Consider the following 20,473-nt stretch of genomic DNA (forward strand, 5'->3'; position numbering starts at 1 on the left):
GGTGCATGAGAAAGATACATGAGGAGTTCTTGAGGATTCTTCTGAAATTAATGGTTATTTCAGAGCTTACTGAAATGGAGGGACGAGGTTAGTACCACATTTCCATGAAAAGAATAAAGACTTCTATTTGAACCTGGGTTACCTTTTTTTTTGACTGTCCTGAGAAAATGTATCTATTTTATTTTAAACAGTAAGCAAGTCATGGTTTTGCTCCAAGGTGAATTTTAAGGAAAAACCAGTATCAGAATAATTAGGAAAATTATCATCTGATAACCATCATTAAAGACTTTCATGATAATATCTGAGATAGCTTTAGGTTATAATTAAATCAGTAATGTTACAAAACAAATATAGAAAGTAAACAGCCCTAAGAGCATTCTTTCTAATTGAATAGAACCATTTTTATGATCGCACACCTTTAAAGTTTTTCTACCTTTGTTACTTTCCTGAATAATTGTAACTTTCATAATTTTACTTCAGTTTACTAGCACTGTTCTTCTCCAAGGTGGAATAAAGTAAGGAAGAAGGTAGATGAACTGAAATAGATACTTATGTCTCCCAACTTCAGTTGAAAGGAAATATATAAACGTTTGGCATTTGATGATTTGGGGAGAAAAATCCTTGGTCTTTATTCACTTTACGTCGGAGGTTTTTGCCTACAAAAAAGGCAGTATAGATTTCTGGGAGGGGAAAAAAATAAAAAAGTTTGTAGCATTGGTATATATGAGGGCTATCTATAAAATAGGTGTGATATTACTTGTAACAACCTGTGGCTAGGAGGAAATACTTTTAATAATGTATTTCAATGATCATTTCTTATTAAATTAAATCTTTTTCCAAAGGGCTCTTGGGTATGAAATACATTTTCTTTATCCTGTAGCAATGGTTAATTTTAATTTAATTTTAAAAATGTCAAGCACATTCTGTGAGAGTCTTACGAAATCTACACTAGTTAATGAAGTTACTCCAATTACCCTTCAAGTTACACCACATTTTAAGGGATGGATTTTGAACCACAAATGGATATTTCGTGGCATGACTCAACAGTGTTACTGACATGTTTCAAAACTATAGATAAGGATTTAACTGTTGTGTTTAACTGAATTCACTCCCATCACGTGATGCCAGGGGAGGTTTATAAGGCTTATTTGATCTTTCGATTGCATCTAACAATGAAGTCATCAAAGGTCTCCTGAGGCAGCCTTTGTATACTTGTAACAAAGCACAGTCCTCTCCGTTTAGCAAAGCAGTCAATAGCTAACTCCAGGAAAGATCACATTTCATGTATTGTATTTATGAAAGATTGAACTGTCTGTGAAAAGTTCAGTAGCACATGTCAGGGGAACTAGAATAATACCGTAACCTTCGGTGAGCATTTTTCTCTCCCCAGTCTCCATGGATAAACTTCTGCAAAGCAGTTCCTTAACATTAAAAGAAGGGGCTAGCTTAGACAAAGATGCTGGCTTTGGAAGTAGTGCCAAATATGCATGGTTGGAAGACTGGGGTAAGATCTGCTTTCATGACCTTTGAATGCATTTGGGAGATCACCCAGACATTAAATGAAGGCACTAAATTTCTTCAGACTCAGTTACTTTTCATCGATGATTCCAAAAGTCCATGACTTGCCAATGGGAATTGTCAATAACAGTTTTGGAATAAATATTTATTTTCTTCAGAAGTCTAACATTTTTCTAAAATTGTCCTTAGAATAATGCTTTCTTAGTCTACTTTGGGGAAAACCTAGCCACATCTTCTTTTTGTCAGTCCTGGAAGAAGTCTTTTTTTCTCAGAAATGTTATTTTCTCCTGAATACCTCACTTGCTTACCATCAAGAGCAGCCTTATGGAAACAAAATTCTGACCTGTACATATTCTGGTTTGCTAATGAAAAGGAGGCAAAATGATGCTAATAAGATCGATGAACTATCATGGTAATTTTTTCATGGTAGTGTGTGTGTGCCCAATTGCAAAAAAAAAAATCCCAAATGTTTTTCACAATTTACAATAGTACCAGATTGCAAATGTATAAATACACAAATGATTGACTAAATAGGTTTTCATGGGCATCTGTGTGTTCAACAACTGTTGAAGTCACATTACCTAGTTCATATGCATTTTAACAGCTTATAGGATGCTTATATAGACTTTGTTAAACATTTGCTTGATAGGTTTCTTCTTTTCTATGTCTACTTTCAGTTAAGAAATGTTCTTGTAGAACTGAGATTAATGTTTAGCTGTGCTGTTTAGTATATACTTTGTAAAGTATATACTTTAATGTAAAAACAACAGCAAAATTCTTGATCAGTCTCAAAAAACTGTAAATTAAATCAGTTCTTATTTATAAACAATATTTATGAGTATTTGAGGATGTTTTGCTAAAGTCACAGCACAGTGATTTGAAGTGGGAGCTTCTTAGCACAGCATGAGAACAAAATAGTTGGAGAAAGTTCTTGTAAAGAGCAGTCTATCTTATTCATAAAATTCAAAAGAACCTGAGACACTAGTCCCTTTGAAAGAGACACTATATATATATGCTGATGCTAAAGTATCAGTGAACTATCAGAGTTCTGTAAATAATTTTCTATTTTGTTAACTCAAACATTTTCTCTTTAAATATTCAGAATTAAATGATGCTAAAATGGATGTGGTATCTGCACATTTTGACTATTAGTCATTTAATAAGTTTATGGTTATTAGAAAAAAAAAGAGATAATACTTAATTACTTTTTCCCCATCCTCTTAGCAGTCTTCATGAAAATAAATTAGGTCTTTAAAGACTGTGTTATCAACAAGCTGTGTGGCTCTCCGATTACATGTAGGGCATACAAAGTTCTAATTAAAAAAGCTGAACAGTGGAAGTCATAACCGGTTAAAAATCTTAAAGCTTTTTCTTAGTTCAAACTTTTTATCAAGTTACTTTAGGGTTGAACTTCTCCATTGTTCTTGCTTTAAATGCTCTTTCTTTAAATGGTGTTTCTGTATAGAGGTAACAACATTTGTCTGGGCACCTCTTTTAAGTATTTTTTTTTTTTTACTAGATTACTTTGCTGGCAGGTTTTACATGTTTATGTTGATCAGCTGTTATAAGAAAAACATCTTTTCACCATGAGGACATTGAAGCATTGCAACGGGTTGTCCAGAGATTACATCACATCCATGCTCAGAGGTTTCCAAGACCCAACTGGATAACACCCTGAGCAACCTGGTCTGAACGCAGACCTGGTCCGATCTCAGACCTGGTCCGATCTCAGACCTGGTCCATCTCTGAGAGAAGGTTGGAATAGAAACCCCCAGAGGTTCCTTCCAGCCTGAATTACCCAACATGCAGGGTGAAATCTTGATACTGTAATCATGGCCTAAGTTTGGGCAAGGGCAGATTTCCACCACTGATCAGCTGTTGCAGCCTTCCTGAAGACCTTGTTGGTCTGCGTGTGCTCTGCTGCTGGGTGCTCCCAGAGACACTCCTGGGTCCAGGGTGGTCCATACCAAAATATATCTTAAAGGTAACTACTGAAACTAATTTGTTTCCTATCTATTACTGTTATTGTAAGCAGACTTTAACTGCCTTTGGGAAGGCCGTAAGATTTACCAAAATAATGCATAGTACTTTTCTGCAGAATAATCATTACTTTAGGCAGCATATAGGGAGAGAGATGAGGAAAACAGAAGGAAGGTCTAACTTTCTGGTAAAAAAGCTATTTCATGATGCAACTGCTGCCTGAAAAATAACATTGCTACACTTCAAATTTGTAAAGGTGTTAGCTATCATTGTTTTAACATATTTCGTTAGAACTTAGTACAAGTAAATTACACCTCATAAATTAAATAAAGTTAGGAGTCTAAATAAAGCATTGTTGAGAGTAGAGGCTACTACCTTGCTGTGTGATGCTGCTGCTCAGTTTATAATCAAACAGGATTTTAGATTAGATATATAAAGACATTATTTGTATTTGTTAAATATCAATAAACTATTGAATAAGTAGTGATGTGCTTAATAAGGAGCAACACTGAATCTAACACATTTTAATTAACTCCAAATTATAAACAAAATCATTTATAATAGATTATTAAGAGAATAAATATTTATGAGAGTATTTTAAACACTAGCACTTGAGGTAACGCAGATATGAAGCATATGGTTTTTAAATGATAATTTCTCCTATATGTAACAGAATGATAGTGCAAATTTTATAAAATCACAAAAAACCTTGATTTTGGAGATCTGACTAAGTTTTTCATTGAAGTAAGTAAGAATGTATAGTATGGTGTCAACTGCCAGTTGAATTGAGCTGTATGAAAAATGTTCACAACCTTATTTCACCAGAATTTTAAGTGTGTTAATTTTTTGGACGTTCTAATCTTTTTCTCCTTTTTTTTTCTCATTTAGAGCAGAAGTCTTTGGGTAATAGCAAAAGTGAGGAGATACTGCTGAAGTCTGGCCATCTCACGCGGGAAGAAAGAGTAACTATCAACTGTTCAAATAAGTTCAATTTTGTTCCCTGTGCACAAAACTGGAAAAGGATATTCAGTGATGATAAAAGGAAATGCACAGACTTTGTGTTCATTTAACTATACAAAGGAAAACAAAAAAACACCAGATTTTCTCTGAGTTGTTTTTAATACGAAACTGTACAAGATCAAATTAAGATTCTAAGTGAATTGTGGTCATCTCCCATGCTACCAAAATAAGTAAGAGTAAGAATAATTGAAGACTGGTTTCCTCCAGATTTGTCTCGACTGCTTTATTTTAGTAAGTAAAAAAGTGCAGGCTGTGATCTAAACTTTTCCCATGGTTCAGTCATCTATAATATCTTCCTGCCTCTCCTGCTCTCAGCACAGTGTGGATCAAAGAATCATAGAATGGTTTGGGTTGGAAGGGATCTTAAAGATCATCTAGTTCCAACCCACCTGCCATGGGCAGGGACACCTTTCCACTAGACCAGGTTGCTCAAAGCCTCATCCAATCTGGCCTTGAACACTGACAGGGAGGGGACAGCCACAGCTTCTCTGGGCAACCTGTGCCAGTGTCTCACCACCCTCACAGGAAAGAATTTCTTCCTAATATCTAATCTAAATCTACCTTCTTTCAGTTTAAAACCATTACCTCTCATCCTATCACTACATGCCCTTGTAAAAAGTCCCTCTCCCGCTTTCCTGTAGGCCCTTCAGGTACTAGAAGGCTGCTTGAAGTTCTCCCAGAAGCCTTCTCTTCTCCAGGCTGAACAGCCCCAACTCTCTCAGCCTGTCCTCACAGGAGAGGTGCTCCAACCCTTTGATCATGTTAAAGGCCCTCCTCGGGACTCGCTCCGACAGCTCCATGTCCTTCTGACTTTGGGGACCCCGGAGCTGGACGCAGCACTGCAGGGGAGGTCTCACGAGAGCAGAGCAGAGGTGCAGAATCACCTCCCTCGACCTGCTGGTCACGCTGCTTTTGATGCAGCCCAGGATACGGCTGGCCTACTGGTCTGCGAGTGCACATTGCTGACTCATTTCCAGCTTTTCATCTACCAGTATCCCCAAGTCTTTCTCCACAGGGCTGCTCTCATTTCATTCATCCCTCAGACTGTATTGATCTTGGGGGTTGCCCTGACCCAGTTTCAGGATCTGGCACTAGCTTTGTTGAGCTTGATGGGGTTTGCATAGACCCATTCCTCAAGCCTGTGAAGGTCCCTCTGGACGGCATTGCTTCCCTGAAGCGAATCAACTGCACCACTCAGCTTGACGTCATCTGCAAACTTACTGAGGGTGCACCAAATCCCACTGTCTGTGTCATTGATGAAGTTATTAAATAACACTGGTCCCAGTATGGATCCTTGAGGGACTCCTCTCATTGCTGGTTTCCACTTGGATATTGAGACATCGACTATAACTCTTCAGACGCAGCCATCCAGCCAACTCCCTACCCACCTAACAATCCATCCATCAAAGCCATAGCTCTCCAATTTAGTGGCAAGATGTTGTGGGCTACTGTATCAAAAGCTTTACAAAAGTGCAGGTAGATGACATCCGTAGCTCTTCCATTGTTCACTGATGCAGTTACTCCATTGCAGAAGGCCACTAGGTTAGCGAGACATGATTTGCCCTTGGTGAAGCTATGTTGTCGGTCTTTCAGCATATTTCTGTCTTCCATATGTTTTGAAATACCTTCCAGGAGGATCTATTCTGTGATCTTCCAGGTCACAGAGGTGCGGCTTACTGATTGGTAGTTCCCAGGATGCTTCTTTTTACCTTTTTTAAAAATGGGTGTGATGTTTCCCTCTTTCCAGTCACTGATGAGTTTGCCTGACTGCCATGACTTTTCAAATATGATGGACCCTGACTTGGCAACTATATCAGCCAGTTTGCTCAGGACACTAGGATGCATCTCATTGAGTCCCATAGATGTGTGTGTTCAGGTTCCCCTGGTTGTCTCGAACCTGATCTTCAGTTACAATGGGTGGGATATTGTGATACTCTAGTGTTTGAGTTTATGCTCATGTGAGTGGAATATTTAAATTGTCTTTGTTTTCTACTGGGGTAGGGTAATTGGTTATTTTTCATAAATTTTCCCTGAAGAATTCACAATTATTGAAGAGGGGAAAATAAAAATTTGTTAGGATTATTTTGACCTAGATTAGGCATTTAACTGCACTTCATTTCCTCTGAAGAAGTCCTCATGAATTAAGTATATTGGTTCACTGTGAAAGCCCAAAAAGGTAGGTGCTTTTTGCCTTAGCTGACATAACAATCTATGTGTGCAGGGCTGCATCTAAACCAGAATGTCAGATTTTTTCTTTTTTTTTTTTTAATATTCACTGAAAAATTTTGGAGCAGGAATAAATCTGAATTATGCTTTTTTAAGCTGCGCTTGGGACGTAAATGGAAATGCAGTGTTCAGTGTCTGTAAACCTGAGTTGAATCCAGTTGTCTTGGTGAAAGCTAAGTTATATAGACAAAATGTGATTTTTGTTGCTTTTGCCGTTTCAGTAAAAAATAGTTCCAAGTGCATTTTGTGAGGGATTTGATCCTACCAGTTAGATTCAGGTTTAATTCACCTAGCCTACCAGGTTTAATTCACAATGATGCAGGGAAAGAGTAATGTTTAATTTGTGGATCTTCAGTTTTCTAAATGGGGAGACTCCGTGTATCCTTTAGCAGAGTTTTAGATACTTTGGGAACAATAATAGACATAAAAGCACCTTTTGTGTTTAAACTGAGTGAAGGTTCCATGGACTCCACTTCTGGACTTGAGGAAAAGTGAGGTGACCTAAGTTTGTCAGTCCTTTTTTTAATTTAAATGATTCAAAAGTGTGTGGTGTGGAGGAGAAAACATGTCAAATATTAAGTGAAAGAAATGGCTTAACTGGTAAAGAGAAAGAAGTGCCTGAAAGTGGATGTGTGTTAGCCTGACTTTACATTTTCATTTGTAACTTTATATCCTTTTTTTTGGTAACTTTGTCTTCATTATTCTACATACTGATGTGAGAACTTTTACTTTTTCAATTTTATACATACAATTTAAAAGGCCATATCAATTGAGAGTTATCTTAATCTTATATTCAGGACTTTTGTTCTACTTGTTAAATAGCCAGTCTTTTGCCCAAATCTTTTTCCTGGGATCTGCAGCATAGTAGCACATAATAACTCTTTACTTTGTATTTTGTGTAAGAGCCACATTTGATGTTCTTGTCACAAAGTCTGAACATCGTGAATGCAATGCAATTCACATATTCTGAAGGGTATTGTTTTTTTTTTAAAAAAATCAGCTGTTTGTCATCATTATTTTTTCTGATTAAAGTGAACATGATCTGAATATTCATGATACTCGTTTGCCAAAGTGCACCTAACACCATATTGCTTTAAGCTGTGATATATGATCTTTATTAATTGCTCAAAGGTAATTAGATTTGATATATGTAGAAACAGGCTTATACATTGTCTAGCTGTTACAATAAAATAAGTGTGTCTATATTTTTAAGCATAATTGAACAGGCGTAAAATAAATTAGTGTCTTAATCACTCTGATATTCTATCCAGCTCTGCTTGTTGCTTTGTATCTCAAAAACCTTAAGAATCTCAAAATTAATTTATTAGGTATTTGACAGCATCCTTTCTGGGACCAAGTACTCTTCCACAGCATGTAGTATTAGACTGCTTTGACTACAGTGATTTGCAGTTGAATAGAATTAGATTACCTGTAATGTTGATTGTTTATTTTCTTGTAGCAATACAATGACTTCCTCTTGCCCCAGCTTTCGTACCAGGAGTATTCTTGTACCTGTTGCTATCTGTCAGGCTGACCTTAGCAAAAGTTAATTTTTTATCACAAATTGGAAACGAAAATTTGGTACTAGAAAGAAGGATCCTGCAATTGTATATTCAGTGAAGTTGTAGGGTGTCATGATTTTGACAGATATCTTGTAAAGTGAACAGTGCTTGTTAGGTAATCAAGAAAAGATATGTGCTTGTAGAATTTTTTTTCTATATTTTTATTGTAAAATGCCTATAACCTTATCCAATCTTTTGTTATCTTTTGAGTTAATTACTAAATAGATTCAGGTGTGTGTGCATGGCAAATATTGTGTTCACCTTCCTTTCCAGCACCTGAGAAACTTTGCCAGTCACCCTGCGCATGAAAGCCCTAATGACACAACTGGATGAGATGACCAGGGCTTTGAAACAAAAGCTACTCACTAATCTATCCCACAAAGCCAGTTTAATAAAAAAAAACTAAAACAAAAAACATGTTATAAACATCAAAACTGAAAGGGTTTTCAGTCCATTGCACATTGTCCAAAAGTACATTTTAGAAAAACTTGCTTTTTAAATAGAAGGGTACAAGAAAAGAAATAGAGAAATGGTAAAAATACATTTTAGAAAAATAGAAACATGCTATGCCTGGGGGGCAGGGAAAGTGTTTGTTAATAGTTTCCTTTGTCCACTATGCCTTTTGTAGATTGACTTTCTGCTTTGCTCTGTTTGTAATACACTGGATTTTAACAATATCTCAGGTTGTAAAATCTCTGTAGTCTCCAGGGTTTTCCCAATCAACTCTGAAACTTGGCTTCAGGTCTGTTCTCTTTAGTAGTCTGTATGCTGCACTCAATCTAAAAGCTGCTGCTTTAAATTTAAGAGAGGAAATGGAAAAAAAAAAAGTATTTTTTTAAAAAAAAAGATGTTACACAGTAAACTATAAATGAACAGATCACATCTGCTTAGTGAAGTTTTGATTCCTTTTTTCTTTGCTGAGTGCTGAAGTCAAGTTTTACCTTGTTCTGAGGAGATCCTTGTCAAGTGTATGGTGTCCTGCTGCAAGATGCTTTCATTCACTCCTCTCAACACTCTTCTATACTACGTAGAGATAAAGCTATCACAAAAAGTCTTGCCAGAACAGAAATCGATCATACTAGAGGGATCACTTTGTTCACCTGATGTTTGATACTTTGCGTGCAGTGGAACAGCTTCAATGGTAATAAATTCAGAATACCACCATGACTTCAGGTAGTAGAAGAAGAGGTGAGAACTTGTTTCAAGTCTCTTTCATGAAATAGACAGAGTAAATTTGAGACTATTACTTCCTTAGAGACTTTTCTACACCTTGAACTATGACTGAAAGCTGATTATACTAATTCCGTTATTCTGTGCACACAGCTTCCTTATTTTGTGTTTGGATGGTTGGTTGGTTTGGTTTTTCTTCCTTTTTTAAATGTCCTAAAAACATCTTAAATGACATAAAATTTTTACATAGAAAAAGATATTTTGGCAAGGATGACATGAAATCATTCTTTCAATCTTATGTTTCCATATTTTCAATATAGCATTGCTATGTCATATACTTCCAGTGTTCATATTCTAATGTAGTACTTTTCATTTCCATCAAGCAGTCATTTGCACAACCTAGAAATTATGACTTTTGCATAGGACAAAAAATGATAACAGAATGTAACTACAACTGAAGTTGCGCTCTGAAGTTACCATGTACCTTTTAGAGAAAACATCTACTCAGGAGAGGAAAACATTCAGTTAGAGGAAGACCTACTTGCTGAAAGAACCCTAGCACCCTGATCTCCTTCAGAAAGAGAAGGTTGTCCTCAAGCTGTGTACTGCTTCCAGTCTCAGCCACCAAATCACACAGTGGCCATCACGCATATCAGCACATCAGAATAACCTTAAATTTTGCAGTGGTTAGTTGGAAAGTGTTTCTGATAATTCACGTTTTGGTACTTCTTGCAGGATATAGCACAAATTATGATATTGGGACTGCAGGTGTGTGGAATGATGTAATTTCTTTTTATGTCTTTTAAGATGTCTTTATGTAGCTTTCTAGAACAGCTTTTGAAAAAGTACAGTTAAAAAGTGCATCAACGAAAATATATTTTCACAGTTATACTTACTAATGTTTTTTTTCCCTATAATTTTAGTTGTGTGTTCTAAATACTTTGCAAAGAGCTCTACCATAAAAGGCAAAACTGCCCAGCTTCATTTATGAAAATTAACTTTTGGCTCTTACATGTTATAAACCAAGTGATGGAGCAAAAGCACTGCATGTTTTGTCAGACTTTCAAATTGAAGAGATGCAAGCTATACAACCAATTGACCTTGGCCTGCTTTCAAACAGTATAACTGTCACCAGAAAAAAATACCCCAGCATGCTATACAGCTCTACATATAGATTCAGGAATGGACTTCAGATTTCTCATGCCCAAAAAATGAAATTTCCAAATTAACAAATCAGACCTTATGTCCTTTAAAGGAGACTTACTGATACTAAAAGAGAGGCATGATTTTTAAGGGTGCAAATTTGTATTTTCAGCTGTCTTCTGCTTCTGTTGTCCTTTGTAAGCACAGTGAGATAACCAGCCTACCAGCTATTTTTCCTGTACTTATAAGAAAGATAAAGGAAAGGCTCTTCATGGGTCCATCTTTCCTGACACATACAATTAAAATAACAGCACTTGACTCAGTATGCCAGATCATTCTTCCTTGCTTCAGGGTAACTTGTGTACAATTTAATATCATGAAGAGGTACTTCACCTAATTGGAAATGAGCTAGCTAGGGAGACAGAAGCGGTACAGTTCTATATTGACGGCACTGCACGTGTACTAATTAGCTATACTGAATCATGAGACTTATTATCTCAAGCATAATGCTACACTAAAACAACTGCATTATTTGCAGGATATAAGACAATGTTCCTATGCTGTACTGTGTAGATTTACTGTTGCCTTTTCTTTTTTTTTTGACTGCCTTGTACCATGGGAAAAGAGTTGGGATATTTTTCTTTTTTACATATTCTAATCTTTTTGAGATTTCAATTTAATAGACTAAAATAGTAGTGACTTCAAGTTGAAATTTAGTGAGGTTAGAGATTAAAAGTTTTTGAAAGATAAGATTTCAATTTTGAAATCCTCAAATGCTAATTTTGAGAATCTAAATCTCTTTTTTTTTTTCTTCACTAAAGAATAAAATAAATAAAATTAAGGTCAAGTATTGTTTTCAGGTTTACTTCTACCATCTATTTTCTTTTTCTTATGTTACTTAAAAATTTAATTCTTGCTCTTCCCCCACTTTTAAACACTAGCTGCTCAGATGCCACCAACTTTTTCATTTGAATTCTATGTTGAAAAAGTAGTTTCCATCCACCTTGAAACATAATTGTCTATATTCAGAGATGTTTATCATTGAGAAGTACTATGAACAAGTGTATGAATCCTGGTGCATTAGCTGGTCAGTGATAGATCTTTGTAGGCTTTTCAAGTGTGTTTGGAAAGGGCTTTTGGGAATATTTTGTAGGAGAGGAGGGAATGTCAGTAGTGGCTTAGCAGAAGGTGCCTGCCAAGTTTTCCATAACTCAAATCTCAGGAAGTACTTTGCAAACTATTTCTTAGTTTGAATTACTTTGCCTGGCAGGAAGATTAGACTAGAGGGTCCTCCTGTGAACACACCCAGTCTGTCCAACTTGTGTGAAGTGTGGTTCCTTTTAATTGACCTAGGTTAGGTTGCCGGAAGGAGGTAACTTGGATTAATGCAGAGGTGAAGGCACACTTTCAGAGTACAAACTCCTTGGGTAAAGAATTGACTTTATATGAAATGGTAATTGACATATGAGTACAAGAAAATAAGTGCTTACATTGATGAGGATAGTAATGTGGTTCTTGATGACTAATATTTGGATTAAGGACACTATTGTCACTAAACTAAAACTATTTGTTCACCTGAAATATCTTCATTTGCAAGTTATTTGAACAAATAAAGTTGTGGAGCTTGGCTGACTGATAGCAATTTGATTTGCATGCAAGCTTAATGAGAATACAGAAAGACAAAAAAGATTCTACTATTCTAAGATAAAAAATAGGGATTATGTACTCCTGGATGTAGAAGTTTATTCTTGCATCCAAATTTATTAAGATACTAATTGACTTGAAAATGTTAGGTTACTGGTAGTAGTAAATAGCAAATCTAGAAGAGGTAAAAAGTTGATTCAGTTTAAATTAAATTTTAAGTTAAAAAAAGGTCTAAATCTCTTCATTGCAGAAGGGCAAAACTGAATTAAAGAAGGGAAATATTGTCAAGATAAGTGTGATTGAGGAGTTCAAGGAGATGCTTAGCAACTTTCTCTGGGAGAAGAGTCTGTAACTTTTAGGGATAACCATCTCAGTCAAAGAAGTGAAATTTAGGAAGCTGCGAAAAACTGATTGATGAAGAAAACTACCTATCTATGCCTTTTAGTGACAGAAACACTTGAAGTGAGAATTGTCAAAAGCAAAATCAATAATTGTAAAGATGATGCATCTTATTAAGAGAAAAAGAGTAGAGGAAAAATATTATTGTTGCCAAGTCTTTAAATAGAACATAGAAATAGTTACTATAATTTATAAAAATAAATGGCCTCCATTTTCAGTATCGTGAGGGACAGGGGTCAGCATTAGTATGTACAATGCAAAGGTGTATATGAGAATTATCAGAACCATGATAAACACATTTCCTCAAAATCTATGTATATGTATATATTTTTTTATATATGTGTCTATACACACACATATATACATACACATAAGTGTGTGTATGTGTCCTGGTTTGGCCTAAACCAGGCCAATTTTCCTTTCAGTGATTTTTACTTTCAGCTAATTCTCCTCTAAGTAACTGCACTTTCTGAAACTAACTGCATGTTTTGCAGACAGTGTCTGCTTCTAGGACTGATAACGCTCGAAGTTTGTAGTTATCACTGAGGCACCGGTAGGGATGTTATGCAGAAAGGCTCTGGCTGTACTTAGTCTTAGAGAAACCAAAGTACTGCTAAATTCCTCACTGCTTACGAGTGAAGAGCCGAAGGGGGGTTGCGCCTCCAGGGAGGAGCGGACAGGGCAGGTGACCCAAAACTGACCCACGCAGGTATTCCATCCCATGCATGTCATTCTTAGTATAAAGCAGGGGGATCACGAGGGTCTCACCCTTTTTATTGGCCCTTCTTTTCCCCTTCTAGCTCTTATGCTGTGGCCAGTGTCCCAAGAGGACTCTGTCTGTTTTCCTGCTGCCCCCAATCCCAATCCGTGCATCCTCGAATCCTGTCAGAATTTCTCAGTTTTGTATCACAGAAAAATACTATTATGTCTCTTTAGCGAATGAAACACATTATCCTTCTCCAAATACTGAAAGAACACACTTGTGCTGTTCTTAACAATTTAAATTGGATTGCCTGATTAAGAGTGAGGAATTTTAGTAAGTTGCCATGAAGAAAATAATACCTGAATAATACATTTACAATTATGAAACACAGGGTTTTTTCTTCATTTATAGGAAGAACATCTTCTGAGGCAGCAGACAATTCTCCATATAATGAAAAGCTTCCTCTATTTGGAAGGGACCTATATTAATCTAGATTGTAAGAAAAGTTGAACTGGATCAAAGGTTCATCTAGCAACATTAGCTAAGCTGGTAAAAGCAGAATTCCAGTCCTTTGTTGACTGTCATATTTGAACTCCATTTTTTCACTATTTACATTCTCATACTTTGATTTTTTTTCTTCTTAAATTGACTTCAAAATGTGATGTCTGCAAGTAGTATTTCCAGTTTCCACGGAAATGGTTTTTCATCCTATAGAAATCACATACCACTTTGGTTAACAGACCTATAACTGTGACTGAATGAACAGACAGACTGAAATACCATAAGAAATAGTCGTTGTTATTAATTTGTTCACCTCTCTTTGCTTTCATTAGCTGCCTTGCCCTGTTTTTGCAAATAGTAGATAAGAAGCCTAATAGAAATGTGCATATATTAAATGTTAATGTTACCCTCTTGGGATTATTCACTCTTCTTTCTAGAAAACAACAGAATGTGTATTTAAATAATTTCATTTTAGTGCTTTCGACAAAGATGTTCATTGGAAAAAAACCCTGTACCTCACTAAATATGTCCACATTTAATTTATGATTTTTAAAATTAAAAGCCTATAATTAAATCCACAGGTTTGTACCTTCAGAAAATTTATGCTGACTTATATGTACAGAATGTAAGATGAAAATATTCTTTACAGTAGTATATTTACATATTACGTGAATTGAGAAATGTTTCATAAAACAGTGCAAATCAGATGTTTACCCTCACAAGTTTTTAAAACTGAGATTTGACAAAGGTGGTTTACAAGTGTTCTGGATATGTTGCACTCAATTTCTTGAATTTGTTGGAAAAAAACAATGTGTTAAATAAAGTTAAGATTTTAATTAGATTAACAAGCTAATTAAATAATTATAATTATTCCATTTACAATGATGTTGATGCTCCAGATTATGTACAATTAAGGTTATTATACTCATGTTTGCTATTATCTACCTCTTACAGTTGTTTTATGCTCTCTCTTTCATTGCCCCTCTTAGGTCACCGGCATCAGGCAGGGGAATTTGGTGAGTGTGTTGCTTTGTCATAGTCCTGAGGCTGTTGCCAGAAGGGCCTGATGCTGATAGTCCTGTCCTCATTGCAGGGTCTGCTCTAGGTCATTTTTATACATTTGTTGCCACAGACTACACCTTACTCTTTCTTCACTGGTTTCAAGTTCCACTTTTCATCCAAATTTACTGTATTTGGTGTGGTTTATGTTTTCTTATTACTACTTTTCCATAGAACTTGTTTTGCCCAGCTTCTAAGATTACATGTCTCTGAGCAGTACTTGACCACAGGAGAATTTATAGCCCTTGTCCTCCCACATCAATCCTTGCATACACTTTATAAGCTTCTGCCATAATCCTGTTTCTGTACTCCACTACTCTTTTAATTAATTTATTAATTACAGGTACAAATTGTGCTACACTACACTGCTGTATATGGTTATGCAAAAGCTGAAACAAATTGAAAATAAAAGATTATTGGATAGATGTGCTTACTAACTAAAGCAAATCTCTAGGCAGGTGAGATCCATCCAGCTAAAGCCTGACACACCTTGAGGTGTATGTTAATGCCAAGCCTGTGGTCTGTTACAAGCAATGACAAGACCATATTTACTGGGCCATGAGGCTTGGAGTGGTCACATAATACTTATACATGTCTATACATTTTCTCACATGATTTTTTTTTGGTCACATTATTATTCACAGAAAGTTACCTTTAAGCAAGTATTTATCCAGTATTCTTTGTTGGTGCAGTTTTTAATACTTTTTCACCTCTGGGACACAATTCTATTGTGTTACAATAGGAACCTTGCAGATCTGTTTCTTTACAAAGGAAGTCATTCATGAAATAGCAAGTGCTTCTCAAACAGTGAGTGTTAAAGAGTGTGTTCACCTTATTTAGAAATCTGTTTGTAAAGAGATATCACGCTTATCTGAACAAAATCTGTATCTGGATTTATAAGATTATGAGGCCAAAAATGCAAATTTAATGAAATAATAAAAGTTCTGTATTCACATAGTATCTTAATCTGCAGATTCCAAAAGCATTGGGATATTGCAAGTTTTATGCCTATAGCTTCTGTACAAAAATAAGGATATGAATGGAAAGCTTGTGTAGATTTCTCAAAGAAATTAATCTTGGTGACAATGTGCAGCATCCGAGCATGTACCGTGGTCAACTATTTTACTCAGCAAGTAAGGCTGTGAGAATCCTAAATATTCTTGAGGTAATGATCATCTGGTACAAAAAACATGGACGTATAATATTTCTTGCTTTTTTTTTTGCTACCAGACTAATAGATCAAATTATGTGACAGTATAAGTAAATCTCTGTATTCTTCCATGGTACTGATAAAAGATGCCAGAGAATTTGTTTCAATCTCGATTCTTTCAGTAATTCTACAGCTGCTTTAGTTTGAAATGCCATGTGCAATCAGCAAAGCATATATTTATCTATGAACTTATTTCATCGAATTATCTACCAGCCCATTTTGCACAGTAAAAAGGAAGTTATTTCTATGCTTGAAAAGAATTGATTTATGCTTTCAACTAAAAATAATTATTTCAAACCAGCTATGATTCTGCAGGCTCTATGTCTGTGTGTGCAAATGTGTGTGTGTGTGTGTCTCTAGTACAAATGAACAGACCTTGAAATGTTGCATCTTGGCAGTTTGAAATATTCTTTTTCCAACTACAAGAACAATCTATTCTAGTAACCAAAATAACACTGAAGTTTATAGTGTGCAGTTTTCCTTGCATAAATGACAACGACACATAAAAAAAATCAGTTCAGTGAGAATTTATTAAAATGTAGCAAAATTTTACTAAAAATAAATAAAATTGTCACTGCAAATGTATGTGGCTCCAGCAGTGCTTTATAAGATAAAATATCTGTAAAGTTATTGAAAATATTGGTGATTTAGCACACATTACAAGCACTTCCCTCTTATTTCTCTAAACCTCTTATATTCCTTCAGTTTTGGTTTGGGGGTTTTTTTGGGCTCTTGTCTGTTTCTACAAAAACCTATTATGACACAAATCTAGATTTCCTTACAGTAAGAACCTGTCAAATGCAAATAATGTCACTCTCTATTTTGTTATAGGTAAAATAGAAGTCATTGACTCATCACACTATAAACTTTATTTCTGACCTTCCAGGAGATTTCCAATGTTTCCAAGGAATCCAGTATAACTGAGGAAGGGGAAGGTCCTGACGTTGTGAGTTTTTTGGTTGGTGGGTTTGGGGGCAAGGTGTTGGTAGTTGGGTTTTTTTAATCCTACTTTTCTGTTTTGTTTGGGGTTCTATTTATTTTTAAAAAGGTTAGGGTTGTTGGAAAAAGTTAAAACTGGTTTGCAGCTTATCAAGACACTTGGTTAAAAACGTTGAAGTTTTTTTAGTATCTTTCAAGAAAAATCAGAATGAGAGAGGCAAAAATAGCATTCTTCCCATTTCTCATTATACTAAATGTATGTATAGGGCTGAAATTACGTCTCAAGGAGATTTATTTTAAATGACACTAATGACTTTCTACTTGTAACTCATATATTTAGAATAACTCCTGTTATTCTTTGTGAAGTGCTTTTCTTTCTTTTTACCCTGCTCTTGCCCCACATCTGTTTAGTAGATTTTGATTTCTCAGAGGATGGCAGTTGTCTATGTCATCTCATCTCCTGTGCTGCAGGGACCAAAGAAAGGAAAACTTCCAAGTTTCTTTTTTTTCACTGTTTGACCTGTCAGAATTTAAATATAAGTAAATAGCTAAACAATAGCCTACTTTATTATAATGCGTATTATAATACACTATGCAAGCTATATGTATTGACATGCACATTGCGTAGGTCTTCATAGTTGAATAGCACTATTCAACCAAAATAGCAGTAGTTTAATAACAATCTGACCTAGATGATGACAAATTACTCTGGTCTATAATGCGCTTTAAGTTTAAATTTGAATCCGTGATACTGTTCAGTGAGAGAATTTGTAAGGAAGTGTACAAAAATAAAGCTATTCCTGTGACCCAAAAAAAGGCAGCATAATGTGTCTCTATAGCATAGCAACCACTGAAGTCTATGTCAGCATACTGTTGTGGTGTTGATGTCCTATTGTCACCATCATATCAAGTTAGGATGTAGAAGCTCACACCAAATGTTTTGATAATTTGGTTTGTACATTAATTTTCTGATAAAAAAGAATATTGTTTTAATCATAGAATGAATCATAGATCATGCAGTCTGTCTTCAGCCTAATAAGGCTGAAAGACAGTGTCTGTCAAAGTAGTATTTTCCATCAAGTCAGTGGATATTAAAATTGCTGTTTCCGCGACAAGGCAATGCAATAACACATGATATAAACATACTGCTTGTTGCTCAGGTTTTGAACAAAGGACTTGATTTTGTAATGTTATCATGACAGACAGGTTTTTAACGTGGTACATATCAACAAAGCTAAAAGCCTGTAGAATTAAATAGCAAAAAAAAACTTTTGTTTTTAAACTGACATATTTCTACAGCAGAAATATTAAATTTAATGTAATTTTGTAAAAACTGTAGGGCAATGTCCTTTCCTTTACATAGAAATAGATTTTTAGAATATATAAAATAGGAACATCCAGATTCTGTCCCAATTAATTTCAAGAGCTTTTTATAAAAGTGTATACCAATGGTTAAACAGAAATCCAGTTTTCTCTAGACTTACTTTCATAAACCAGAACTGAGATTTTTCTATCCATAGTGACGTCTTGAGAGAAATTCTGTTTCCATGTGACTCTCTTCTTGGCTTCCAAAGTTGATTGAATAGACCAATCTATTTGTCTCATTTCAGTTTTGTTTCTTTATTAACATCTTTGGAGATATTGAGTAGAAGAATATTTATAGATAAGACCTTTTTGAAGTGGTATTACCATCAACTGAATATTTTAGGTGGTGCCAAAATGAGTTGGAGTGTTTGGTTTTATCTTATGTGTGTCTTCAACCTTTTTGCACCAACTTTTGTGAATTACGTTTATTGGCCATTCATGAGCAGTGAACCTTTTTGGGTGAAACCACTGAGATTATAATACTTGATATTTGTGTTTAGACTCTACTTTTAAGTTTTTCCCCATCTCTAACTAAAGGACAAACGCAGCCTACTCATCACCAGCAAAACCTGACTATGTGATTGTATGGAAGATGAGTAGAGAATATGAACAAAATCAGTGCCATCCTGTTCTTTTGAAAGACAGAGAAAAACATCCTTCATGTGTAAAAAACTGAGATGTACAATACATGTCTACTCCTCGGCTTGGTTTACAAAATAGGATTTATTTTTCTATAAGAAACACTGAAGTATATAACATATCTCTATCAGCAAGCTGGCAGCATTACAGAGAGAAAAGGAGCAGGATCTACTCATGTATCTAGGTTGATAGAGCAGTTTAGCAGACAGAGTACCTAATTCAATAGCTGGGGGAAATGGTTTAAGCTGTGTTAAAATCCTTTCCCTGCTATGCTGCCTGAAAAGATATTGCTGCTTCTGTGTGGTCTCATCCTTTGAAGAGAAGGATCAGAAGGTGAACTAGGGAATCCTGTATCTGACATTCTGATCCTCTTCTTCCTTCTGGCATTATTAGAGTGAAGTGTAGAGAAAGGACATCAGAAACTGCTCTACAGCAGTTTTTTGAAGACCTGAGGGACTGAGACAGTCACTCTCCTTTTTTAATAGTCATAATGATTTATCTGCATCATCTTAAGATACGTTTTGTCCATCAGTACAAGAAAGCTTAATTATAGTAGAAAAAGAAAAACAGAAATAAAGTGTAGTTGTGTCCAAAAAACCTCAAAATTACCTCAGAAATGAGGTGTGCACTTCCTCTATTAAGTTGCAAATCTTTGATTGAACTTTGTAGACACATTAGTTAAAAAGGTGACAGAATAATTGTGATATCTGTCATGATCTAGAAAATTTTCTTTAGAAATACTATCTAACCTTTGTTTAAACAAATACCCTGTTAATGGAAAGTACAGACTCTTGATAAGATATGGCTCCATTACAAGCTTATGCTTTTCTTCTAGTTCAACTCTAAATAGATTCTATTTTCAGACTGAGCAAAAAAAAATTTCCATGCCATTGCTAGCTTGGGGATTGTGACTGACTAAACTCCAAGGGGTGGAAAGTGACTGACCAATAAATCCTTAAAATGGAAGAAGGCTCAGGGAAGATGGGCACAGGCAACATACCCGTGAAGCTCAGGGAATAATGTAGGGTGTGAATGAGTACAACTGTTGCAATGAAGCTGACTTTATCTCAACAAAAAGGGGGCCAGAAGGTGGCCAGACCAGCATGGAAGGAGTGAACACCTGGCTCGGCCAAACATAGAGTAGATTCACTTTAGATAAGTGAATCTGATATTAAACACTACACCCTCCATGCATGGAATATCTAAAAGAACCTGGACAGAGTGCACTGGACTCGGGCAGAATTTTTTGCTGTCATGTTTCCATTGCCCTTCTAGATATCTGAAGACTAAGTGTCTTTACTCAGATATGTCGTGGTCAAGTTCAACAAGTGGAGCGTCCTGAGTATTTTCCTCAATATGTAATTGTGGCACTGGGATAGTTTGTTCTTCACACTC

Source organism: Nyctibius grandis, chromosome Z, assembly GCF_013368605.1.
Source record: "Nyctibius grandis isolate bNycGra1 chromosome Z, bNycGra1.pri, whole genome shotgun sequence".
NCBI lineage: Eukaryota > Metazoa > Chordata > Aves > Nyctibiiformes > Nyctibiidae > Nyctibius > Nyctibius grandis.